The sequence below is a fragment of the Octopus bimaculoides genome, chromosome 2, assembly GCF_001194135.2.
Source record: "Octopus bimaculoides isolate UCB-OBI-ISO-001 chromosome 2, ASM119413v2, whole genome shotgun sequence".
Lineage (NCBI taxonomy): Eukaryota > Metazoa > Mollusca > Cephalopoda > Octopoda > Octopodidae > Octopus > Octopus bimaculoides.
The window spans coordinates 68317149-68345054 of NC_068982.1; the positions used below are offsets into that span (position 1 = coordinate 68317149).

Sequence of the window (27906 nt, forward strand, 5' to 3'; positions counted from 1 at the left end):
AAAGATACAGGTAATACCGAGTAAGTGCTGTATACCGACTAGTTTTGCCCCTGTCATGGTTGCAACATGAGTGGGGAATATAACATGGGTCGTGTATTAGCGTGTGTATGTATAAAGAAAGAAAAGGATAAAGAGATAAATGGCAAAGTTAGAATTATATTTTATGGATTAATTGTAACTTTGCCATTGTTCTCTTTATCCTTTTCTTTCTTTATACATATATATATATATATGTGTGTGTGTGTGTGTGTGTGTGTGTGTGTGTGTGTATTATAATGATAATAAAAATGAAAAATCCAAGATTGTCACATCCCTAACTCTCTGCAACATCCTCCAATGTATTCGGTCCCACCTTGTTAAATCCTATTACACAGCTAATTATTTAATTTTCTTTGTTGTGAACTTTCTTTTACACTATGCGACACCTTTCATTTTTGTCCTTCTCATCAATTTTGTTCTATTGATATTTAGAGGATGGTTTTGTGTGAAACTTATTTATTATGTTATTGTTGTTTACTTTCTCTGTTTTTCGCTTAAGTTGATTGTTCTGGCCTTTCCTCACTTCTTTATTTGCTTTTGGATTTTTCACCTTTTTTTATATTTTTATTGTTTTTTCTTTTTTTATTTTTTTGTAACAGCTTGGAAAAACATTTTTATTTGACTCATTTATTATATGGGTTTATTATTATTATTACTATCATCAACATCATTATCATTACTATTACTACTACTGTTTTGCGTTGTCTGAGTTACTGGCATGGTAACCAAGGCCTTGTTATTTATAATTTTTGTCAGTACACTCATTCTCATCGGATCGATTGCTAAGGAAACCAAAACTCCTACTTCTTCTGCTGGTGGAGGTTTATTGTCAGGTTCCATAAAATCTCTAGCCAAAGTGGAATGCCCAAGTCAATGTATCAGATAGTTTTTCATCAATGGCTGACTAGTTTTACAATAATAGTTTGCAATAACTGAACTAACTGAAGGTGTTAGTTACTCAAACACAGGGATCATTTTATCTTTTTCCTATCATAATGTCCATTTTTATCTCATTGTGTTCTATATGATTTATGAGAATGACTGAGAATAGTGTAGAATTTGTTTTAAAACAAGAAGAAAAAATAAACGTCAGAGTTGTCTTTCAGCCTAGAACAGTGACTTGCAGATTGTAGAACTGCACATAATCTCTAGTTCAGGGTTTTAGAGTGAGGAATAACATGTTATTGATGATGAGCTTCAGATTAGATATTATAAATGAATACCAGTCCATCTGTCTGTCTATCTATCTATCTGTCTGTCTTTCTATTTATTTATTTATTTGTTTATTTATTTATTCATGTTAATATTTTGCTTATGCATTGTGATGCTAATAACCTGGTGTTAGAATTCAATCTACATATGCTTCAGTACAAAGTGTGAGCTAAGTACAGAGCTGTAATAAGTGACTGAAATAACAAAGGAATAAATACTTACATTATGAATTTCATTAGCTTACAGTTGTTTCTACTATAAGATGCAACTGTAAGCTAATGAAGTTCATAATGTAAGTATTTATTCCTTTCTATAGGTGGATGCCTTTCCTGTCATCAACCCTTGCCTTTTAAAAAGCAATGTAATATTTCCCAATGGCCAGATATGTTTTCAGCAGAAGAGTAACAATGAAGAACACCACTCTTTTGATGGTGATACTAATTTATAGGCATCATGTGATGTCAAAACAAGGGTACACACACACACACACACACACACACACACACACACACACACACACACACACACACACATATGCATGCATGCATATATATGATGGGCTTTTTTCCATTTCCATCTACCAAATCCACTCACAAGGCTTTGGTCATCCTGAGGCTGTAAAGTAGAAGACACTTACCCTAGGTGCCATGCAGTGGGACTAAACCCAAGTAGACATGGTTGGGAAGCAAGCTTCTCAAACACACAACCATGACTGTTTACCTTTTATCTTTTATTTGTTTCAGTCATTAGAATGTTATTCTATCAATCTCCTTTGCCAAACCACAAAGTTATGGGGACATAAACACACCAAACATTGGTTGTCAAGTGGTGGTGGGAGAAAAACAAAAACGCACACACATACACATAGGTTATGTTTAAAATCAAAGTTTAGATAGGAGACTTTGAAATGTAGTATCCAAACCTTGTTTTGACTATGTCCCTAGTAGTGTGCCTTGAGAGCATGTTCACCACTTACAGCTACCAGGTGTCATCCACAGTACTGCACTTTAGTTGCAGGTTCTACATAAGGAATTCCTTGGTGCACATTTACTATATTTTAAATAAGTGATAAGGAAGACAAATGCTTACAGTACATTCTGTCTTCCCTATCAATTATTTAAAAAACACACACACACATACACACACAATGGGCTTCTTTCAATTTCTGTCTACTAAATCCACTCACAAAGCTTTGGTCAGCCTGAGGCAATAGTAGAAGAGATTTGCCCAAGGTGTCATGCAGTGGAATTGAACCCAGAATCATGTGGTTGGAAAGTGTGTGTGTGTGTGTGTGTGTGTGAGTGGTTGTCTTGATGTTGTGTAATAGTTGTAAGCAACCATCACCATCATACAAGTGGTGTGTTCATCTTTAATCTTTTATGAAAACATGTTCAGCCATGGAGAAATATTACTTTGCCTGGAAAGTTGGAGAGTAGAGTCAATAAGTTACAGATCTCAGTACAATTAGTGATTCAGTCACATTGGGGATATAGTCTAGTATTAAGCCCAACTTTCTTTTTCCTTTTTTCCTCTTGCTTGTTTCAGTCATTGGACTGCAGTCATACAGAGACACCACCTTGAAAGGTTTTGTTGAACAAATCACCCCCAGTGCTAATTTTTAAGTCTGGTACTTATCCTTTCGGTTTCTTTTGCTGAGCTGCTAAGTTAAAGTGACAAAAACAACCTGACACCAGTTGTCAAGCAGTTTGGGGTGGGGACATATACAAAAACACATACACATACATGATGGGCTTCCACACAGTTTCCATCTGCCAAATTCACTCACAATTGGTTGGCCGAGATCTTACTGTGGGACTGAACCCAAAACAACATCGCAAAGTAAGCTTCGTAACTATTCAGCTGTACCTCTGCCTATTGAAGACGTTCATTAAAAGAATGCTTGTTAATTAGGTGAATAACTTTCTTTTGTATGATATAAGCTTGTATTCTTCTGCTAATGTTAATTTCTCTGTTGAAGAAATCACTGAACATGTATTGTCTGATGTTTTCCTCTGTACACTAGATAATGAGTATAAAGTGAATTATTTGAAGATTGTCAAAGTAGTTAGAAACTGAAGGGATCAAATAATTGCTTCTTGTTTCTAATATGGGCACAAGGCCAACACCTTTGCGGGAAGCAGGCAAGTCATTTACATTAATCCCAGTACATGACTGGTACTTTATTTTATTGACTCTGGACGGATGGAAGGCAAAGTTTGACCTCAAATGGATTTGAACTCAGGATGTAAAGAGCTAGAATAAATACCACAAAGCATTTTGTCTGACACTGCAACAATTCTAGCATACCACCACCACCCTCAGATATTTGAGTGAGACCTCTGAAGACCAAAGAGGTGAAGGCTGCTGTGCCAACAGCAGTCAAACAATGGGTCAGTTTATCCTAAGAAGTAGGTGATAGCTTTAACTAAAGGAGCTGGAGCCATCATTGTTAAAATAATAATAATAATCCTTTCTACTAGGTCTGAAATTTTAGGAGAGGATTAGTCAATTACACCAACCCCAGTGTGCAACTGGTACTTATTTCATCAACCCCAAAAGGATGAAAGGTAAAGTCTGCCTTGGCAGAATTTGAACCCAGAACATAACGACAGATGAGATGCTGCTAAGCATTTTGTCCAGTGTGCTAATGACTCTGCTCACTCACCACCTTAATAATAATAACAACAACAACAACAATAATAATAATAATAATTGTTTCTAATACAAGCACATGGCCAATAACTTTGAGAGGAAGGTTCTAGACAATTACACTGATCCCCAGTATTTGACAGCTACTTTATTTTTTATCAACTCCTGAAGGATGAAAAACAAAGTCAAGCTCAGCAGAATTTGAATTCAAAACATAAAGTGCTGGAGAAGTATTTTGTCCAACACTATATAATTATTATTATTATTATCATTTCTATTATGGGTACAAGGCCTAAAATTTTGATGCTCAACTGGTATTATTTTATCAACCTTGAGAGAATGAAAGCAGTTGACCTCAGCAAACATAAAGACAGATGAAATACTGCTAATTGTTTTGTCCCATGTGCTAACAATTCTACCAGCTCAGCACTTGTTAACAGCTCAATGAACCAGAACAGATACTACAAACCAATTTGTTTAACATGATAATGACTCTACCTGGTCAACTCAAGAGGAATGAAAGGCAAACTTGACCTCAGTGAAACTTAAACTCAGAATATAACTACATACCTAAAGAGTCTGAAGGCAGTAGGGTAGCAGAAAGAGTGAAATATATTATTTTGATCCTGTTTTGATGTTCATAGCCCACTGCACTTGAATGTGTCACTCGTCTTACCATGGTCTGTCAAATAATAACAGCCAAGCACTGGAATCAAATTATGTCAGTCACACTTCTGCTTGAAAATGTATGGCATTGTGCCAAAGTAAGAAATCTAATAAATTTCCACACTGGCAAAATGTCACAAACTGTATATAATGGTTTATAAGCCTGGCAGATGGCCAGAAATCTAGAATGAGTGATGAGATGGGGGAGGTCTGCTTAATTGAATTAAACTCAATATCTCAGTATTTATAGAATGTACTCTGGAATGATGAACAGCAAAGTTGACACTGGTGAGATATGAATTCCAAATGTGAAGGTTTATAAATATAAATACAGAGTATTTTCTCTGGAGTTCTGTTTCTGCCACCCCCACTTCTTTTTAATAATAATACTAATGAACAAGATTACCTTTCATAGGATTAAAGGTTTAATAAATTTTGATTAAAATGATACAGGATTCTACAGTTCTATATTTAAGAGATGAGGAATTATGTACATTATTTATATTCAACGGATATTTGTCCTCATCTTGTTTGTTGTTAATAGTAATAATAATAATAACATTGAAAAATACCTTAGGAATGAGAACCCAGGTTCAAAATTTCCCCAAACCACCTGAAGAAGGCTGGAGGGTATGTCAGCCGAAACGGTGTGTTAACAACAAACAAGATGAGGACAAATATCCATCGAATTTAAATAATGTAAATAATGATACAGGATTGTTGAGCTAGATTTAGACAGATTTTAAGTTTGTAAATTTACTCCCTATACTTAGGAGGATCAGTGTGTGATTACCAAGTGAGTAGTAAGAAAATATATTCTCCCTATATTTAGTGCAATGTTGGGCCTGTGGCAATGGAAAGCATGGGTATGAAACAGTGGCTATGAAAAACTTGGTTACAACATATTGGCATTGAAATATTAGGTTTGAGGTTTTGGCAGTAATAAATTTGGCTCTGACATATTGGTAATGAAAAATTTGGCTATTAGGTGTTGGCAATAAAATAATGACTGTGAGGTATTAGTGAAGGAAAACTTGGCTATGAAGTGTTGGTAGTAATGAAAATCTTGGCTATGAAGTGTTGGTAATGAAAATCTTGGCTATGAAAAACTTGGCCATGTGGTATTGGCAATGAAATATTAGGTATGAGGTTTTGACAATGAAAAACTTGAGTATTGTGTGTTGGCAATAAAAAACTTGGCTATGAGGTGTTGGCAATGAAAAATTTGGTTCAAATATTAGCTCTGATTTGTTGGCAGTGAGGATTGGCAATGGAAAATTTTACTATGAGGTGTTGGCAATGAAGTAGTGGCTATATGGTATTCATAATGAAAAACATTGATTCTAAAATGTTGGCAATGAAATATTGGCTGTAAGGTGTTGGCAATGAAAAACTTGGCTATGAGGTGTTGGCAATAAAGCATTAGCTATGAGGTATTGCTAATGAAACATTGACTATGAGGTGTCAGCTATGAGGTTTTGGCAATGAAAAGCTTTCCAGCCATAGAAGCCAAGCCAAAGTAGATAATGGAGCATAATGCATTCTTTGTACCCATTGGACCCTATCAAATAATTTAATCAATGCCAGTATAAAACTAGGACATTAAATGATCACGAGGAGGATAGCCTTGAAAATAGCATGCATGCCACAAATTCCCTTTATCCATTCAAATTAGCTCTCTCACTCTCCCACCCCCCTGTGCCTTAAAAACTATTTTCATTAGCATCTTCATTTTTATATTTGAAAGTTACAATATTCAAGTAAAGTATCTAGTACATAGATTAGATGTTCCTCTGTTGAGGAAGACAGATTGATAAAATATTGCGGCATGACATCTTTGATATGCTGCTTTGTATACATATATCACAGTGTTTGAGTCATAGCTGAATAAGTAGTGAGACTACAAGGTAAGGGTGATCTACAAGCCATTATATGGGTTGTACAGAACACTATTAGTTACAGAAATGCTATACAATTTATGTGCATTTTATTAGTTGAAATCCACCTGTGAGTGTCACTAGGAGAGATTTTTGCTCCATATACCTGATTTGCCCGAGATACATAATCTGATGATAAAGGCTTCATGTGGCATTTTAAAAAGCCAATGGACTATGCAACTAACTTAGCATACTTCTTTCTAACAAAGGTATTAAACATTAACTTTAGGCAAAGGAATTAATTGAACTGATCTCAGAACTTGACAAGTACTTTATTTTATAAGCCCTGAAAGGATGAAAGTCAAGGATGACCTCAATAGGATTTGAACCTGGAATGTAAATAGCTCAAAGAAATACCACAAGGCATTGTCTGGTGTCCTTACAGTTCTGCCAATCCACTGCCCTTGGACTAACCTAGCATAATGCAGTTATACTGTGGTGAATTACAATGTAGTTGTTGGAGGGTTTCAAATATTTGCATGCTGCAAACGATTATGTCTCAAAGCAATATGTAATTTAATTTTCTGTATATCTGAGAAGACTTCCTGTCTAATTCAGAAATAATAATCATTCATTAGTGTTGTTGTCAAGCAAATCATCTTTTGTTTTGTCTTCTGTTGGTCAGACTGCTGTAGATTTAATAATTCGTTGTGTCTACTTCCATATGAATTATCTGCAACTAGATATCTTTATTTTTATTATATTTAAACATTTTCCTTGATTTTTATATGGTGGCAGGCATGGCTGTATGGTTAAGAAGTTTGCTTTAAAACCTTATGGTTAGGAGTTTGGTTTCACTGCATGAATGCTGTCAGCTAACATTCTATACTATAGTCACAGCTCAACCAATACCTTGTGAGTGAAACTGGTAAACAGAATCTAAAGAAGCCTGTCATAATATTACCTTATCTAACAATTGTTAGATCTTATTCTATCTAATAACTTCACTGGAAAGAATGTCATACCCTATCCTTGGAGGAATTCTACTTAGTACCCAGGACAAAGGCACTGTAAAATTGTTAATCATTTTCTTGATAACCTCCTCTAACCTATCTTTTATCTTTTACTTGTTTCAGTCATTTGACTGCAGCCATGCTGGGGTACTGCCTTGAAGGGTTTTAGTCGAACAAATTGACCCTAGGACTTATTATTTTTTTGAAGCCTAGCACTTATTCTATCAGTCTCTTTGCTGAACTACTAAGTTAAGGGGATGTAAACACACCACTACCAGTTGTCAAGGCAGTGGTGGAGGATAAACACACACACACACACACACACACATGTATGATGAGCTTCTTTCAGTTTCTCCTCTAAATCCACTCACAAGGCTTTGGTCAGCCTGAGGCTATAGTAGATGACACTTGCCTAAAGTGCTATGCAGTGGAACTGAACATGGAACCAAGTGGTTGAGAAGCAAGTGTCTTGCCACACAGCCACGCCTGCACCTATACCTATTTATCCTACCCAGTTATTTGTATTTGGTACCCTTCCCTATTATCCTTTTCAAATCCTCATCTACAATATTTAAATCCCTCATATAAGCATGTCCCTCACCACTGTAGCAGAATTCAAACTTAGTGTAATCACAGTCACCAAGGCAAATCATTCTGAAGCTTTCCAAATTAATGTTTAACAAGCACTATAATTAAACAATCTATCACCTACAGTATGATCTAGTTTATAGCTAATGTCACCCTTTACCCTATATATATGTATACTTAACTGGCAAAAGAACCTGTCTTCTTATTACTAATGATAGGCATTATCATGTGTTCTATCTACCTTGACTTTGTCTTTTTCCTGGTTATTTTAATAATTCATTTGAAAAACATTGATTAAAAAAAACCCTAACTCTGTTAAATCTCTATTGCATCTATCCTATAGTTTATAAGTATGTAAAGGGAACACAATCTTATGTGAAGTTTTCAAATCATTGTTTTCTAAGCCTATCCCAAATTAGATATTTGCATCTAGTTACATACTTCTATTTAATCTTATGTTGTAGCTACATTGTCTTCTTAAAATCAGCTATGAAAAATGTACATTGTCTGCTTGGTTTTCATCCAATGTGTTACCAAAATCTAAAACCCTATTAGTCATATCTAGTGGATGAATACTAGAGGTCACTAATCCAAAAATTCTCCTTCTCCAGAAGTGATTTCCTGTTTTTGTTTTTTTTTTTGTTTTTTTTTTTACTCTTTATTTGCTACCTGATCAATAACTTGTATTCTACAGTTTTCAAACCCAGAACTATGCTCCCTGAAATGTTTATAAATGTATTGATTCTTGCTAAGTTTAAACACCTCTGTATATCCATTAAGATGTTGGTGTAATGTCTGAGTAGTTTGTTCTACATATTGCATACCAAACTCCTTACAATGTATAAAATAAACAACTAACATACACTGTCAATAATAAACTTTTTGCCTAATCCACAATACAAACTGTTATACCCTTTGCCTGCATTTGCTAACAACATAATTGCACTGATTTTCAGATAAGTAATATTTTTTTTTCTTTAGTATTTATGGAGCCTAGAATTTTTAAAGCAGCTCTTTTTGGTGACATATAACCCACTCAAACGGGCTCAAACCAGAGAGAAGTAGCTAGCTGCCAGATATTGTTTAACATCTAATGGATGTTTCCTGGTATAATTTCATTAATACTGAGATTCCCATTTACAATAACAATATCAGACTGTTCAGTTCACAGCTTTTCTAAACCTTATAACCAGATCAAAATTACGAGCGATATTGCTTAAATAATAGTGTTGTCTCCACCCTTTCAATTAACCCTTTTGATACCAACCTGCCTGAGATGCCCTGCATCTATGATTCACACTTTCTGCTTTAAAGTTAAATAAAAATTTCAAGAAATTTTAAAATTAAAATCTTGCATCAAAATTTCATTTTATATTCCAAACAGTAATTTTACTAAATTCTTCAGGATTTTCAAACTTAATTGAAACTAAAGCTATGTATTTCATTAGAAATATGGTAACAAAAAGTGTTAAAAAAACAAATGACTAATGATATCCTCTCCTTGTTCTTTTATCTTGCAAGTTATTTGACAACCTCACAGGTGTCAGTGGCACAAAAAAAGCACCCAGCATACACTATAAAGTGGTTGGCATTAGGAAGGCTATCCAGCTGTAATAGTTGACATTGGAGCACCACATGGCTCTAGGACTCACTGAATCCTATCAAACCATTGAACCCATGCCAGCATGAAAAGTAGACATTAAATGATGATATATATATAGTTATCACTGTATCGACTAAACTATCAGATGTTGTACATCATTGGTTGCAATGTGTTTCCTTGCATTCTTGTAGCTTTCAAATGAAGGCACCCAGGTGGCTAGTTGGGATGGCTTAGTTGGGATGGCTAACATTTCCTCTGAACAAAATGTCAATCCTTTGCAAAGTTACACATTTACTGCTGAACAAACAGGAGTAACGTGAAATGAAGTGCTTTTCACAAGAACACAATGCACAGCAAGTCTGGAAATTGAAACCACAATCTTGCAACTATGAGTGGAACTCCCTAACCACTAGGCCAGGCACCTTCACACTCTTTATTTCTCTGTTCCAACTTACTTCTATTGACCTTGTAATTTGAGGGGGTGGGACACCTGGACACCTCATCATGACTATTTATCTCTTTGCAGCTAATACTTATTCATTCTCTCTCTCTCCTTTAAATGTAAATAGCCATATAGCTCCTCTTCAACAAGAACCTGTACTGCACCTATTTCCCCCATTTCCTAGCATAAAACTTGCCTCCTTCCTTTGGGTTTTGTAGTCTTGCAAGCTGCATTACAACCTCACTAATGCTGGTTGCAAGAAAAAGCACCCAGTACACACTGTAAAATGGTTAGCATTATGAAGGACATCCAGCCATTGAAACCATACCAATGCAGACACTGAAGAACAATAACAGTTCTTGGATGCATTGGATCCTGTCTAACCTATACTAGCATGGAACATGGACATTAAATAATGATGATGATGATGATTGTGTGTGTGTGTGTGCATGCATGTTTATATGATTCATGTTTTCTCCTTGTTTTATATGTGTTTGTTGCCTGTAAAAACAACGGCCTGATTATCAAATACAAACAGTAGTGTATGCTTGCAGTGACCCACATAAATCTTATATACATAACTGGCATAATATAGAGTGATAGAAGGAGAGGAAGGGGAGAATTAAAGGTTAGTTACAGGGAACTGAAATGCTAGAAAGAAAAAATGTATTTTTTAAAGATGGATGTAAAAGTCATTGCTTACCTTCAGTTCTTACATTTGTCATTCTTACCCATTGTCTCCCCATTTGTCCAGCTCTATATCATAATACAACTAGAGTGTTTACAGCTACCACAAAACAACTACTGCAATATTTTGTAACAGGGGACAAAAAAATTAGGATTATATTATTCAATGAGCTTAATATTATGATAAATTTAAGTCTGTTTCCCAGTCAGGTGGTTCCAGGTTCAGTCCCATTGTGTGCCCAGGCAACCAAAGCCTTGTGAATGGATTTGAGATGTGGAAACTGAAAGGAATTCATTGTGTGTGCGTATCTTTGCATTTGGCCCCACTTGACAACCAATGTTGGTTTGTTTACATCACTGTAATTATCAGTTCAGCAAAATAAGTTCTTAGATCGATTCAGTCAACTAGAACCCTTCAATATCCCAGCATAGCCACAGTTCGATACTGAAACAAGTGAAAGATTGATGGGGGTGCAGCCCTCACCTAATACACCCAGAATATACTCCTCTATGACACTCTCACAAAAAGATGAAGACTGAAATCAACTTTAGCAGTCATTATTTTATCCAATTTATTCAACATCTGGCTTAACAAGGGTTCACTACACTTTTATCATTATCTAGGCTATATCATCTGTTATATGCTTTTAATATTTCTTTTCTATTCAACCAATGTTTTCCCATACTTATATAGCTTATATAGTTTCATCATTTCTGTTCTCTACATATTTCTATCATCATTTAACATCTATTGTCCATGCTGGCTTGGGTTGGATGGTCTGACCAGAGCTGGCAAAATGGGGAGCTGCACCAGACTTCAGTCTGATTTGGCACGGTTTCTATGACTGGATACCCTTCCTAATGCCAGCCACTTTACATGGCACTGCATGGGTGCTTTTACATGGCACTGCACGGGTGCTTTTATATGTCACTGCCACAAGTGCTTTTCTATGTATTTAGATATATCAAACTGTCTCATAATTTCTTTTATAAACTTCCTAATATCAGTTAGAGCTTTTTTGTTTTTGTTTTATCAAGTTTTATAGGCTATTGTTCTCTTTATCCATTAGTTCAAAATGCTTAGCAGCATTTGTTCCAGCTTCACATTCAGTGTTCAAATTCCTTTCAGGGTCAATTCAGTAAGTAGGGGTATGGTCGATTATATCAAGTTTGGTATTTCACTGGTACTTTATTTTATTGATTACTGAAAGATGAAAAGCAAAGTTGACTACTGCAAGATTTGAACACAGAACATCATCATCGTTTAACGTCCGCTTTCCATGCTAGCATGGGTTGGACGATTTGATTGAGGACTGGTGAACCAGGAGGCGACACCAGGCTCCAATCTGATTTGGCAGAGTTTCTACAGCTAGATGCCCTTCCTAATGCCAACCACTCCAAGAGTGTAGTGGGTGCTTTTACGTGCCACCGGCACGAGGGCCAGTCAGGCGGTACTGGCGATGGCCACGCTCGAAATGGTGTATTTTACGTGTCACCTGCACAGGAGCCAGTCCAGCTCGAATGTCTTACTGGCAACCAGTGTTCAAATTCCTTTCAGGGTCAATTCACTAAGTAGGGGTATGGTCGATTATATCAAGTTTGGTATTTCACTGGTACTTTATTTTATTGACTGCTGAAAGATGAAATGTGAAGTTGACTACTGCAAGATTTGAACACAGAACATAAAGAACCAAAAAAAAAAATGTTGCAAGCTGTTTTTTTCCCCAAAACTCTTATGATTCTAGCAATCAATCACCTTATAATAATCATTTCTAGCATCTGCACAAGGTCTGAAATTTGGGATAAGGGATTAGCTAAAACCAATGACCCCCAATACTTGACTGCTACTTTATCAACTATGAAAGAATGATAGGCATAGTTGACTTCGGTGGGATTTGAACTCCGCATTTAGGATGTTTGATAAAGCACCCTAGGCATTTTATCTGACACATTAACAATTGTGTCATCCCACCTGTAAAGTATAATAATTGTTTCTGATTTAGGCACAATGTCAGCAGTTTTGAAGGCAGGGATTAGTCAATACCATTGGCTTCAGTTCTTTGCTGGTTGTTCATTTAATTGACCCTCAAAAGTATGTTAGTTAAAATTGACATTGACAGGATTTGAACACGAAACCTAAAGAGCCAGATGTAATATCACAAGGTATTTTATCTGACACTCTACCAGTTCTGTTATTCCTCCATATAAGGTATGATAAAACAGGTTTTATGTATTACACATTTGTTTTTGTTTTTAAATTTACAATGATTATGCTTGTATACATAGTGTGAAGGTACATAGTCTAGCAGTTAGGGTGTTGAACTCATGACCATGAGATTGTAGTACTAATTCCCAGACTGGTTGTGCATTGTGTTCTTGAGCAAAACACTTCATCTGACATTGCTCCAGTCCACTCAGCTGTGAATGGGTTATCCTTGCAACAGATTGGCATACAAGAGTGAGATGGTGATTCAGTGGGGAAATCACTCAAACAGAGGTCCTGCAAGCAACATTTTGTATTCAGCAATTAAAGGGATGAATAGTACAACCTGTACTGTGAATCCCAGCTGGTTGGGATTGGTTGTTCAACCATGTCAAAGGATGATGATGATGCATCATCATCATCATCAAGTGTTTTAAATCCAGGTTTTGTCCTCATTAACGGGGGTGGCTGGATCTACCTCAATGCCATAGCAACTGAGGCAGGCGGGTGCAGCCCACCCCAACCTTTGGGCTGCTGGTGCCCATTCTCCCTTGCTATCATGAGGCTTTTTTGGAGCTGGATTTTCTACTGGGAGCATGCCCTTACTTACCCCCAACCTCAGTTTCTAGACATGAGTGGTCCTGAGACCAAGGCCTCTGCCACGATTTTTAAGAAATGTGGGGGAAAACTAGCTCAGGAAGACGGGGGCACTACTCCCTGAGACCCCTTTTGGAGCCCCCCTACCTATACATATAATATATAAAAGGACAATCTGCATCAAGTTATCCCAAATTCTTATTTGTCACTTGTAAATCCATAGTTGCTAACTTCTTACAATCTGAGTCAATGTGACCTGAGCTGGTGTAGTAGACACATGTATGCATGTGTACACTTGCACATGCATTTCCTGCCCCTCACACTTAACATGCAGAACAATGGGTATTTTCACATTGGTTGGCACATTATAGATTATATAACACATTGGTCAATCCTATTATTTCATCAATTAATTAGTACAGATGCTAATATATACCCCATTTTTTTTATGGTATTGATTTAAAAATCTGATTTACTTTTATCTTCCAATAAATCTATATTGCTTAGCCTGTCAAAAGAGAATCTTTTTTTTTTTCTCTTTAAAGATTAGATGATGTTTACTTGCAAAAAAAAACTCTTATGCATGATGCAACATGAAACAGATTTACATATGAAGTAGCTGATATCATTATCAGTACCTTTTTTTAGGTGGGTGGGGGCTTATAATTTTTATTGTCATAATCATTGTTGTCGTTATCCTTGTCATAATCATTATTATCACAATCCTCAGCATTAACATCATTATCACCATAATCATTATTGTGTGTGTGTGATAATTAGACTAACAATCAGTAGTTTAAGTATTCCAAGTGATTATATCATGTGTTAATTGGATTTTATCCATTGAACTTGTGATTCAGCTGCCATCTTCATTGAATGTTGTGACTACTTACAAGTCTGTAAAGCTAGACAGTAATACTCTAAAACACAATGGATTAGAGTTCAATATCTATCTAAGAATAATGGCTGATGCGATTAATTGTTAAGGCAAAGGAATAGAAACTGGAGACTAACTGGTTATTGATGTGACAATTGAAATATTTATTAACTGAATTAGATATTCTGGGATCAACAGGAAGGATATTTCAATGTTAATCAGGGAAAGATGGTGGAGCTGTTGTAAAGAGGATTTACTTTGTATATTCAGGTGTAGGTAGTAACTCTATAAGATGTACCCAGTGCAAGCTATGGACACATACGAGGTGCAGCAATATCAAAGGCAGGTGAACTAGGAAGTTAGTTTTTGTATGTGGCAGATGTTCAGGTGCAATAAACACTGTAAACAAACAGGAAACCACTTCTGTCTCATTCCAGGGAAAAAAACTAGAGGTAGTTGATAGCTTCCGCTATCTGGGTGACCAAGTCAGTAGTGGGGGAGGGTGCACTGAAAGTGTAGCTTCTAGAATAAGAATAGCCTGGGCAAAGCTCAGAGAGCTCTTACCTCTGTTGGCGACAAAGGGGCTCTCACTCAGAGTAAAAGGTAGACTGTATGACGCATGTGTACGAACAGCCATGCTACATGGCAGTGAAACATGGGGCGTGACTGCTGAGGACATGCGTAAGCTCGCAAGGAATGAAGCCAGTATGCTCCAATGGATGTGTAATGTCAGTGTGCATACCCGACAGAGTGTAAGTATCTTGAGAGAAAAGTTGAACATAAGAAGCATCAGTTGTGGTGTGCAAGAGAGACGATTGCGCTGATATGGACATGTGGTGAGAATGGATGAGGATAGCTGCGTGAAAAAGTGCCACACCCTAGCAGGTGGAAGAGGTAGGCCCAGAAAGACCTGGGATGAGGTGGTGAGGCAAGACCTTCGAACATTGGGCCTCACCGAGGTGATGACTTCTGACCGAGACCTTTGGAAATATGCTGTGCATGAGAAGACCCGGCAAGCCAAGTGAGACCTAAATCCAAAGCCTCTGCCAGGGGTGTAGCCAGCCCACTTATGCGTACCTTTCCTTCATTGGACACTAAACTCCGCTTGCGAAGACCTGTTGGGTCAAGGGAAATCGAAACCGAACTAAATTCGACGACTGGCACCCATGCCAACGCCATCTCCTTCATTGGACACAAAATTCAGCTTGCGAAGACCTATTGGGGCAAGTGAAAGCAAAATCGTGATGGCACCTGTGCCCAGCGTCGCCTTTCTGGCACTTGTGCCCGTGGCATGTGTGAGGACTTTTGAGCGAGATCGTTGCCAGTGCGCCTGGACTGGCTCTTGTGCGGGTGGCACATAAAATACACCATTTTGAGCGTGGTCGTTGCCAGTACTGCCTGACTGGCCTTCATGCCAGTGACACGTAAAAGCACCCACTACACTCTCGGAGTGGTTGGCATTAGGAAAGGCATCCAGCTGTAGAAACTCTGCCAAATCAGATTGGAGCCTGGTGTAGCCATCTGGTTTCACCAGTCCTCAGTCAAATCGTCCAACCCATGCTAGCATGGAAAGCGGACGTTAAACGATGATGATGATTCAAACTGGAGCCTGGTGCAGCTGTCCAGCTTACCAGTTCCACTCAAATCATCTAACCCATGCCAACATGGAAAACATGCTAAATGATGATGATGATGATTCAGTTACTTCCTTTTTATATTCCAAGTTCAAATCCAGCTGGGATTGGCATTACTTTTCACCTTTTACTTGTTTCAGTCATTAGACTGTGGCCATGTTGGAGCACCACCACTTTGAAGGATTTAGTTAAACAAATTGACCCCACAGTTGTTTTTCTTTTTTTCTTTTTTTTTTTTTTTAGGTCCAGTACTGATTCTATCATTCTCTTTTACCAAATCACTAAATTACTGAGACAAATAAACTGGTTGTCCAGTGGCAGGAGGGACAAACACACTCACACAGTTTCTGTCTATCAAATTTACTCACAAGGCATATGTTGGCCCAGAAGACACTTGCCCAAGGGGGTCACACAGTGAGACTGAACCCAAAGTCACATAGTTGCAAAATTGAGCTTTTTAACCACACAGCCATACTTTTCCTTACACTGGGACTGATAGCATAAATATGAATAATATATATGGATTGATATAGGTGACTACAGACCTTTTCTATAAATGCGTGTCTGTGTGTCAAAGTTAAAAATTAATATTTTAATTGATGCATAGGAGGAAAACTTGTAATTTCATTAATTAGCAGTTTGTAAATTATTGCATCATGTATAGATGTTAGCAAACTTTTTAATATAAACAAGTTAGAAACAATGTCTTCTGATTTAAACAAGGCCATTATTTCAGGGAGGAGTTTAGTTAATGCCATCGATCCTAGTACTTGACTGGCACTTTATTTTATCAACTCCCAAAAGAATGAAAGGTTAAGTTGTCCTTGTTAGAATTTGAACTCCGAATTTAAAGAGTCAACCAAATACCACAAAACATATACTCTAATGCTCTAACAATTCTGCCTACTCAGTACCTTAAAGGAATTAGGAATATTATACTCAACCACATGTAACAAGCACACACACACACACACACACACTAGGCTTCTTTCAGTTTCCATATAAGTTCACTTATGAGGTTTTAGTCAACCTGGAGCTATAGTAGAAGACACTCAACCATGATACCATACAGATTAAATATTTTCCATGTTTAATTTTGGTATTTCTTATTGAATTTCATAAAACAACAGACAAAAAGAGATTAAAAAATAGCCAAAACCATTTTGTCTCTGTTCTCCTGCAAAAATCCCACCATAAACCCAGCCTCTGAGTAATATTTACCAATCCATTGATTTACCATTGTAAGAATCTTGTTTTATCAGTTGCCAAGCAACACAGCTGTTAATTACTTTGTTTTTATTTTCTTTTTTAACTGTTTGCTTAGTTACTGTCTCACATTTTCATGTGTGTGTCAGTGTAAGACAGCATATTGTCTGACAGTCTGCCTACAGTTACCAAACCTCTTTCATCTGTGTCATCTTTTTATTTATACAATTACAGATGCTTTATTTTATGGTTATTCTGTTTGCATAATTTTGAAACTAAAGTTTGTTTCATGAACCATGTGCTGTTGTTGCTTAACTCTTGATTAGGTTGACATAAGTTTAACACAAAAATAACTGGTACCTGGTCTTTGTAGCGTTAGGAACTGATCTCTCTGAGATATTGCAGTAGCCCATATATTCAGTAAACTTCTACTTTAGTTTTGAACCCACACACTGTGAACTTATAACTTATAACTTAGTACTTAACTACTTAACTATGTGGTTAAGTACTAGGTTCCTGATTTCTGTCATTGTTATTATTTGCTTGGTTCAGGAAAATCTTTTTGTTTTCTTAAAGCAAATATTGATTATTTCTTTATTCAATACAAGCAAGTTTTCTAAGTAACTACTTAAGAACAATAAAATAAGGATGTCTCTACCAAGTCTTTTGTGATTTTTGTTTAATTTTTTTATTTGTTGGTTTCTTTTGGTGTTTTATAAAAACACTGGACAATTGTAATAGCTGATTAATTGGTTGAAGAGTTTTACAATTAAGCATTAAAAAGGCATGAAATATTGTTTGTTTACAGGTCACTCAGGCCTGGCATTAAACCTAGATCAAATAATCAGTTCACTGTTGAGTGGTGGTTGACTATAATACATAATGCAACAATTTCATAAAATGTATGAATAAAACTACCCAATATTCAAACAATTATGGACCATGGTTTTGTGCAGCATGGCTGCAGCCAACTGGTTAGAACTAGTGAAACCATAAAGCCTCACCATCTCTCTCTCTCTCTCTTATGCATTTGCTCAACCTGCAAGAAATAGCAACTAAATTTCCAAAATGCATCCTAAATCATTGTCATTTAACTTCCCTGTTCCATTCTGTTGTGGGCAGGATAGTTTGACAGGATCTGATAGGCCCAAGGACTGCATCATGCTCCAGTATCTGCCCTGGCAGGGGTTTCTACAGCTTATAGTCTTCAAAAAAGGTTATATTAGGTTTTATAGACCTACATACACTGTTTGAATAAAAGACAGGGTGGTTATGGCTGGAATAACCTTTGACCATGAGCCCATGACTTGGAACTTAACAAATTCTAAGACATTTCCCCATTCACTTTTTTATATAGTCTTACCTTTTAAATGTTATTAGCATTTTTAATCACCTGCTACCTTTGCAGTTTATCTCAAGCATCAGATACTACTAAATATTGGTAACATATTTATTTCACATAACCAGAGAAAATGTTTTAAAAAGACTGTTAATGATCTGAAATTAATTTAGAATTGATAATAATTCATGTGTGAAAGGGGTCTCATTGTAACACTTAAACACACACTCTACAACATGTAACAGAAAGATACAAGTTTCAAACCAGTATTGTTTCTTTTCTTGTTTCTTACTTTACTTTGATAAAGGGTTCATCCAAAATATCAGTCTACTTTTTTTTCCTTTTTTTTTTTTGTCGTACCATTCACTGTATTTGTTATATTTTTCTTGTGTTTACTTTTTGTCCATCATTTTTTGAATTTTGTCTACCTGTTGTACCCTCTCACATTGCCCACATTTATGCTATTTCAACTCTCACTATTACTTTTATTTTTGTCTAGGAGCAGTATTCTTCTGAGGCTCTGCCAATGTCCACGTTATACTCAAAGAATATATTTAACAGCTTCAAAGGTGAGTGAAATAGTTCTTATTTGAAATCTTTCAAAATTACCATATTTCCTGGTATCTTTATCTTTTACTCGTTTCAATCATTGGACTGTGGGCATCCTGGGACACTGCCTTGAAAGCTTTTAATCAAACAAATCAACCCCCTACTTGCATTTTTTTAAAATCTGGTACTTATTCTATCAGTCTCTATGCCAAACTGCTTATTACAGGGATGTAAACACACACACATACACACACTTCATTTGTGGGTTAACAAAGTAGCCATTGATTTCATATGAAGAGATTTTCACAAATGTTCAAGTGTGCCACATTGGAATTTTGGTACTCGTTACCATTTTGGCTATTAGTATGTATGTATGTATGTATGTATGTATATATATATATATGTGTGTGTGTGTGTGTGTGTGTAAAGATACATTAATCATAAGTTCAATTCTTAAAACCATGGTAGGTTAGAGTCCATAAGCAAAGAGTTCCACAAAATCAATTCATAATGCTTAAGAATTGAACTTTTTGAAAGTACTCTTGTGTGAGGGGAGTAAAAAAAAGAACTTTTTAAAAATATTTTTAGTTGATTGATATTTTATTTTATCTTAGTTTATTTAGTCTTTTAGTAACATGACACGCTATAGAATTTTTATGAATTTTTAGTCATATTTACCTTTTGATAGGCCATAATTTGTTTTGTTGACCGGTGTAATATATATAATGTGTTTATGTATTATCATCATAATACCCCGTACTCACTAGCACTTCAATGACTCTACTTCCATGTGATAATAGCATTTTAAACTAATTAAACCTTTATCTGGAAGAAATGCTTTCAAATATGTTTGTTTATCTGCTTCTTTTAAGGAAGTATAAACTATTTTTGCTCCTCTCATTGATTGGCAGCCCAAAGACCAATGGTGCTAGCAAGTTTATTTAATCTGCTTTTATTATACATGTTGTTAGCATTGTTAATGTTGTTTGAATCAGGTTACCTACAATTTCCATAATGGAGTGTTCTAGAGCAAAATTGTTAGAATACTAGTTGAACAACAGGACAAATATATTGATTTTGAAGGTAACATTATCCAATCAGAGTTGATTGGTGTTAAATAATGTTTATTAGCTATGGGTTAGTTTGTTGTGCTTTATTCTCCCGTGTGTGGTGCAGTAGTGTTTGCTAATGATTTTAGTTGAGAAAAGCTCCTTGCTCTTTTGCTATAGCTTGTAGATATTCCTTTCGGGTTCATGTGTAAAAGAAAGAAAATAAGTATCTTTCAATGTTATTGATGCAGTTCTTTGTTTGTTTTACAGTGCAGTAGTAATGGGTTTCCTTTTAATTACTATAAACTGAATATCAATTGGCATAAGTGGAAGATAGCTCTCACATCTTAAACGATATATATATATATATATATTATATATGTATCATGTTTAAAATATATTCACTGTTGACAGGCAAGATACTGCAGTTTTTGTCTAAGATAAATCTCTTATAAGTGTACTGTGTTAAAAACACAATATATATCAGAAGGAGGAACAAAAAATTGCAGGTCCCTTCTTACTACTATGTTGGAATTTTTGGCTCTTTGTCAAAATGTATCATTGTTGTGTCTTTTCTGTAAGTATTTCCATGTTCATTGCACTGATGAATTTTCTGATCTAGTACTTTCTGTCAAGACTTTTAACTTATTATTTACATTTGACGGATATTTGTCCTCATCTTGTTTGTTGTTAACACAACGTTTCAGCTGATATACCCTCCAGCCTTCATCAGGTGTCTTGGAGAAATTTCAAACCTGGGTTCTCACTCCTAAGGTATTTTTCGATGTTATTATTATTCAGGTCACTGCCTGGAAAATATGAAAACTAAAAGAAGCAGCACATATGCTAGGACACAACAACCTCCTAAGCAGACTGAGTGCAGATATGAGTAGCATATGGGAACCGGTATTAAGGAAGGATAGGAAAATATTAGATTTATAAGCCCTAAAATTCACTCCATATTTGCCCATGGGCATATGGCATAGTGGTTAAGAGTGCAGGCTACTAACCCCAAGATTCCGAGTTCTATTCTAGGCAGTGACCTGAAGAATAAGAATAATAATAATAACATCGAAAATAACTTAGGAATGGGAACCCAGGTTCAAAATTTTCCTGAGACACCTGATGAAGGCTGGAGGGTATATCAGCTGAAACATTGTGTTTACAACAAACAAGATGAGGACAAATATCCATCAAATGTAAATAATGTACACAATTCCTCATCTCTTAAATATAGAACTGTAAGTCTTTTAATTGTTTAACTTTTAACAGATCATATCCAATCCAAATACTATACCAGTTTTATGTTCAAACTGGCCAGACCTGGCCTCTCACACCTACCCTACAATGTCATTCTGAAAATATACAATCACATCATCAAAATCTCAAAGCTATGAGATGAGACATGATTAATTCCAAAACAGCATGAATAAATAAGCATTAAATTTGACAGAATACTAAAGGGTTAAACATGTCACTCACTTCTCTTTCTAAGTACATTGTTTCTCTGTTGAGCTTCCTGTTAATCTTGAATCCTTTTATTCTTATAGCTTCTTTCCACAAGCTACTGCTCTCTGGAACTCATTATCACCATTTTGTTTTCCTTTAGTCTATGATATTCACTTCTGTTCAGCTTTCTGTCAATGGACATTTTTTGAATTGGTAGGTCCCTTCTTTTACTTTTTTGTAGTCTTTTATGTTACAGTTTCATCAAGCCTTGATTAGAACAAAAATGTTTTAAAATAATTAATGGTATAAGTGAAATGGTTCAAGTAGAAAACAAACCTGGATTATTGACTGGAATGTATTAGACTGATTTTTAATTAATGAATCTGGCAGTTATTTAAAGCCAGTCCTAACTAAGCTAGACCAGCTTTCTTTGATACACTGATTTATCAAGTTTACATTAGATATACCATTTAAAGCAAAATATATTATAACCTCATAAATATTCGTAGCTCAGAATTGCATTTTTTATGATACCACAATGCTGTAGAACAATTACATTATAGATTTGGATATATTTAAAAGCATTCTAGTAATGGTAATTATATTGTGCTCAACTTAATTATTGGATTCTGATTTTCCTTAACTTCTGCTATATTGTTTTTTCTCAGCTATAACAGAAACTTCATCCAATAGTGGTATGTGATTTTTGTTTTTATACCATAGATTGTTATATCATTCCTGGCATCTTAAACGAAAAGAGAAATATATATTTTGGCTTTCTTTCAACATTTTTATCTCTTTCTAATTTAACATTGATTAGGTGTACTGTTGTATCTCAGGAGGGTCATTATGCAAATAATAAACACATATGCTTTATTTTCACTTCTCTAATTTTGCTTGGTTAACTATTTAACCAATTAACTAAGCAATTGTTTGGTCAATCAATCAGTCAGCTCACTTTGTCAAAGTTCTTTTTGTCTCCATTTGTGTCTTCTTCAAAGAAATAATCTCTACTCCAGGTTTGCCTTAGGTCCGGAGAGCATATGTCATTGATGAGGTTGTGAATGATGACAAATGGACTTTGACAAACCCAGCTAATTGATTAATTGACCAAATGATTAATCAAGCAATCGGTTAGTTAATTGGTTAAACAGTTAATCAGTTGGCACTAATAATAAAAGAAGTGAAACAGGACCAGTGCATGTATTTATTGCTGGTATAATGACCTTCCCATGATACAACAAAATATGTTTCAACACACAAGTTCACGCCAAGTATCTTGCAAACCAAATACAAAAATGAAATATTATACACATGCAGAGCACATATAGACTACTGCATTCAGAGGACATATAAACTACTGTTGAAGAGTGTAATATTTAATTATATCACACCCTTGAACACAACTTATCTAGTTAGATGATAGGTACCAAATTTTTCTGGGCAAAGTTAAATACAATAGCATTAACATCCTATACATGAATAGATATGTTTTTCATTTCATTATACTTCAAAGTGACAATTCAGGCACCAGCCCTTTGGATGAAGTCTTGTAGTTCTTGAATAAATTATCTGAAGTTTATTTCTTTAATCACTTTGGTGCCAAATATAAACAAACATCAAGCTTCATGGAGACTCATTGTAAGAGACTTAGCACCTTCAGTTAATCTCATCATTAGATATATACTTTTATTCTTCTTCAAGTGGCTGCAACTAGGTTTCTTTTTACAATGTCACACCAGAAATCTCTGTCCCCATTAGATTTAATAGTTCTTCAATTTCATGCTGTGTGTCTATGCTAATAACATCAATGTAGTTGAGTGATCTTCGTCTTTTCTTTAAGTGCACAAGTTTACAAAATATAACATCTGATATTGCCTGTTGCTTAGCATGATAGCAGCAACCAGTAAAGCATACCCTGCCTTGGGCAGTAATAGTAGAGAGGTAGAATGTATCCATAAATCCCCTCTTGTGCCCACATCATGAGATGTTTTAAAACCTCATAACAAGCCTAATATAGATGCCTTCAAGTGATCTTGGAGCTCCATTTTTATATGCATCATACACACACACAAACACATTTTATAGGTACAGCCGTAGCTGTGTCATTAAGAAGCTTGCTTCCCAACCATGTGGTCTTAGGTTCAATCACACTGCATGAAACCTTGGGCAAGTGTTTCCTACTACAGTTCTGGGCCAATCAAAGCCTTGTGAGTGTGAGTGAATTTGGTTGGTAAACTGAAAGAATTTTATCATATGTCATGTGTGTGTGTGTACCCTTATTTAAACATCACATGATGGCTGTAAATGAGCATCATTATCATACAAGTAAGTCTTCTGAGAAAATCATGTCTATCTATGAGGGAAATATTACCTTGCTTGGAAAGAGATGAGTTTTGGTAATGAAACAGGTATCCAACCATAGAAAATCTGCTTTGACAAATTTCATCTGACTCATATAAGCATGGAAAAGTGTTCATTAAATTATGATGATGATGATCCTGTTTCTCATCCTAAACTACTTGATATATGAATAACTGCCTAGTATTACTATAAATTAGTTACGAAACAAGAACTAAACTCATTTGTTTTACTCGTCACATCAATATTTAGTTGCTATGCAGCACTTATATGTTCAAAATAAAACCTCATTAGAACTGTGAATTGCAGTATTTTTGTTATATTTTTGTCTCTAGCCATGGTATTGTCTATATCTTGTTGTTCCATAGTTTTCAGACAATGGTAACTTCTCATTCCTTCAATACGTTTTTTAGATTCCTTGCATTTCTAAATTCCATATTTATCAGCATACTTTCCACTCGGGTGGTTACCTATTGTTATTACTATTATTGTCGGTGTTGTTGTTATTAAATTCATTATTATTACTTTTATATTCTCACCAGACATGCATTTAATGCTCTTTTTTATGCTCAATAGTGTTTCATTGTCTTCATGACCACCATCACCACTACTATATCATAGTCACCACCCCATTACTCACACTACATCACCTTCACATCATCACCACCACTTGATAGGACTGAATATATCTACCACCTGGACGAGTTTTTGCTGCACATCTCTGCATACAAAACTTTGCTAACACCTCATATTCTTTCCTTTCTTAACTGTTAATAAAGATGTATTATATTTTGACCCTTTTATCCATTTACTTTTACCTGTATTATGAATAGAGTTTTTGGAATAATAACCACCCCCATCTGGCTTATAAGATTTAGTTTATGTTTAAATCCAGCCCTACAAAACCAAACAAGTTTGTTGCAATTGCAGTTAACTACAGGGAATTGAATGGTCAAAACTGACCAGAGTTCAGTGGATATAAGACCTAGAGCACAAGGAAACTATCGAAGTCTCTATTGATAAGAATCAGTTAAAGTTTGCAAATTTAAACAAGTTTTGTTCAAGGACCATCGTCAGAATAAAAAAGTGCCCTTACCAGCAATATTAGAGGACATGGCTGCCCCTCATACACAAATTTCTTTGAATTTGTGAACAGATATCAGAACGCTAAGTTAAAAGATATGTTTTACAGTCACTTGTTGCTAAGTTGAGTATTTCTTTTCTGTTAGTTTGTAAAACTGCTGATAAGGTTGTATTGTATTATATTATATTATATTATATTATATTATATTATATCATATTATATTATATATAAATGTGTGTGTCTGTCTGTCTGTGTCTATTAGCTTTCTCTCTCTCCATGCACATGTGTATGTGTTCAGTTAAAAGTACCTTTTCAAATAAACATTAAGATTTTTGTAGTATATTGTCAACTTAATGTGACAATCCCAATAAGGGAACACACTACTGCCGTTTAGCCCTAGGAAGCTGGACCGCTTCCTGTCAGCCTTGACACAATTACTGTGTCCTTAAGTTTGTGAAGATTTTTATCAACTGTAAAGTTGCATTTCACTAGACACAAAGGTGATTCGATTGTTGGCTTTTTTCTCTTTTTTTTTTTTTTTGTTTGCAGGAGGGTGGGGAAAGCTTCCTTTGTGTTCAGATTTGTTATAGCTTGCGTCTGCATGCTTGACCATAAAGTGAGTGTGATCTATTTCAAGTGTATAGATGAAAGTGGTTTAGTAGTTAAAGGTTCTGGGCTAAGTGAGCAACCTTTGTACTCTATGGATATGAGTGGATTTGTCTCAGCTCATGTGTAATCTTATACAATTTCTTCTTTTATTCTTTTACTTGTTTCAGTCATTTGACTGTGGCCATGCTAGAGCACCACCTTAAAGGGTTTTTTAGTCAAACAAATCAACCCCAAGACTTATTCTTTGTAAGCCTAATACTTATTTTATCAGTGTCTTTTGCTGAACTGCTATGCTACAGGGACATAAACACACCAACACTGGCTGTCAAGGGGTGAAGGTAGGACAAACACAGCTACTAAGACACACATGTATAAATCTATACATATATGTGGGCTTTTTACAGTTTTTGTCTACCAAAGTCACTCTCAAGGCTTTGGCCAACCCAAGGCTATAGTAGAAGACACTTACCTAAGGTGTCACGCAGTGGGACTGAACCAGGAACGATGCAGTTGGGAAGCAACCTTCTTAGCACACAGCCACACCTGCGCCTCACTTTGTCTCACTTTATAAGGTAAAAATCTCTTCATGTTAATTAACATAGGAATGTAAGCAAGAGAAATTATAGCAGTATGAGTGCAGACAAGGTCCTCACCTCTTGAGATTTAGCTTTGGCTCTTGTTAAATATTTAATGATGCATCACTTCATCCTTTCACTTAGTTGTGTTGTCATACACAATGGAGACTGGTTATGTAACTAAACTGACATTATACTAACTACAATAAATGTTACTGTGAACTGTTTTAGTGTCCAAGAAGCTATGCTTTCATGTTGTTTTGCTTAGCCCCAAATTGGCTTTGGGCAAGTAGGCTTATGAGGAAAAGCCTTCCAGCCATGATCATCCCATCTCTTAAGACTGTTTATCCCAAAGCTACATTATTCAATATGTCCTTATTTTTAAAGGTGGTAGAGTATGATGTGAGAGAGAGAGAAAGGAAAAGGAGAGAGAGTTAGGTGTTATTTCTAACATATCAAGCAACCATGTAGTGACTCTCTGAAAGTTTGGCTTGTGTTGAAAACCACTCTCGATAGTTTATGTCCATCAGCTCATTACATTGGTTCAAATTTGTGTTAAATTTAGATTTTCAATTCATCATCATCATCATCATCATCATTTTACATCTGCTTTCCATGCTAGCATGGGTTGGCTGGTTTGGCAGAAACTGATAGGCTGGAGAACTGACAGCATTTTACTCCAATATCTACTTTGAATGGTTTCTGCAGCTGGATGCCTTTCTTAACACCAACCACTTTACAGCATGTATTAGGTGCATTTTTGTTATAACACCAACACCAAGAGAGTTTCTCATGGCCTTTGGCAAAACCTAAAAGGTCCTCTCAACCCTGAGTTGTCTCTGGCAAAAATGTAAGATTGCTCTTACAAATTTGCTCTTAGCTCCATTGACAGCTCCCTTGTAATCACAGAAGCCACTACATACTAGGATCAAGTGGATCCTATCCATGTGATCCAATATACTTGTAGTGGCAGTTTCCAACAAGTTTTTGTCAACATGGTGCTGCTGGACAGCACCCCTGACAATACCTTAGATGCAGCTGTCCAATGGGATTCAAAAGAGTACAACTAGGAGATCAGATGATGTGGGGATCACATGACCACATGGTTTTCTCAGATCTTACCTGATACAAACTGCTGCCTCTTTTTTCATACAGGACTTGTACATGATATCAATATCACACCTCACCACTCAACAAGGGTCTTCATTAACCTGCTGGAGTGATCACTGATGATACCCTAGACTTGCTACATGAACTTGGCTGTCCCTAATGACTGCTGAGAATGTTTCTTTTTCTTGGCCACAGATAGCATACCTATGCTAGAGGATCCAGCCACATTCAAGAAGCTGCCAAACTCCAATTTGTGTGGTTGACAGCTTAAGCCATGAGCATAGTGTGCTTTTTATTTTCTCTGTCACATTCAAATCTGCCATGTTGATGTTGTTGAATAATCTGAAAGCAAAAAGAAGAAATTAAAATTTGGAGCATGTCATTTTACCATTTATGACTAATTAACTTTTTTCCTCTAGTCTTTACCTGTTGAACTATAGGATATATTGTATATGGGAGACAGAAATATGTCATTACTGCTTAATATA

The 27906-nt window shown here is 35.8% G+C and overlaps 1 protein-coding gene across 4 annotated transcripts in view; it reads left to right on the forward strand.

The window, feature by feature from the left end:
• LOC106879516 (transmembrane protein 45B) overlaps positions 1-27906 on the forward strand; it is an 89525-nt gene that overhangs the window by 16217 nt on the left and 45402 nt on the right. For 2 of the 4 annotated variants that reach the window (XM_052978163.1, XM_052978158.1), the window contains 2 exons: positions 19132-19201; positions 22348-22374. The gene's annotated coding sequence lies outside the window, so the exon portion shown is untranslated. The remainder of the gene's footprint in view (positions 1-19131; positions 19202-22347; positions 22375-27906) is intronic. The other 2 variants (XM_052978161.1, XM_052978155.1) reach the window with 1 other exon arrangement.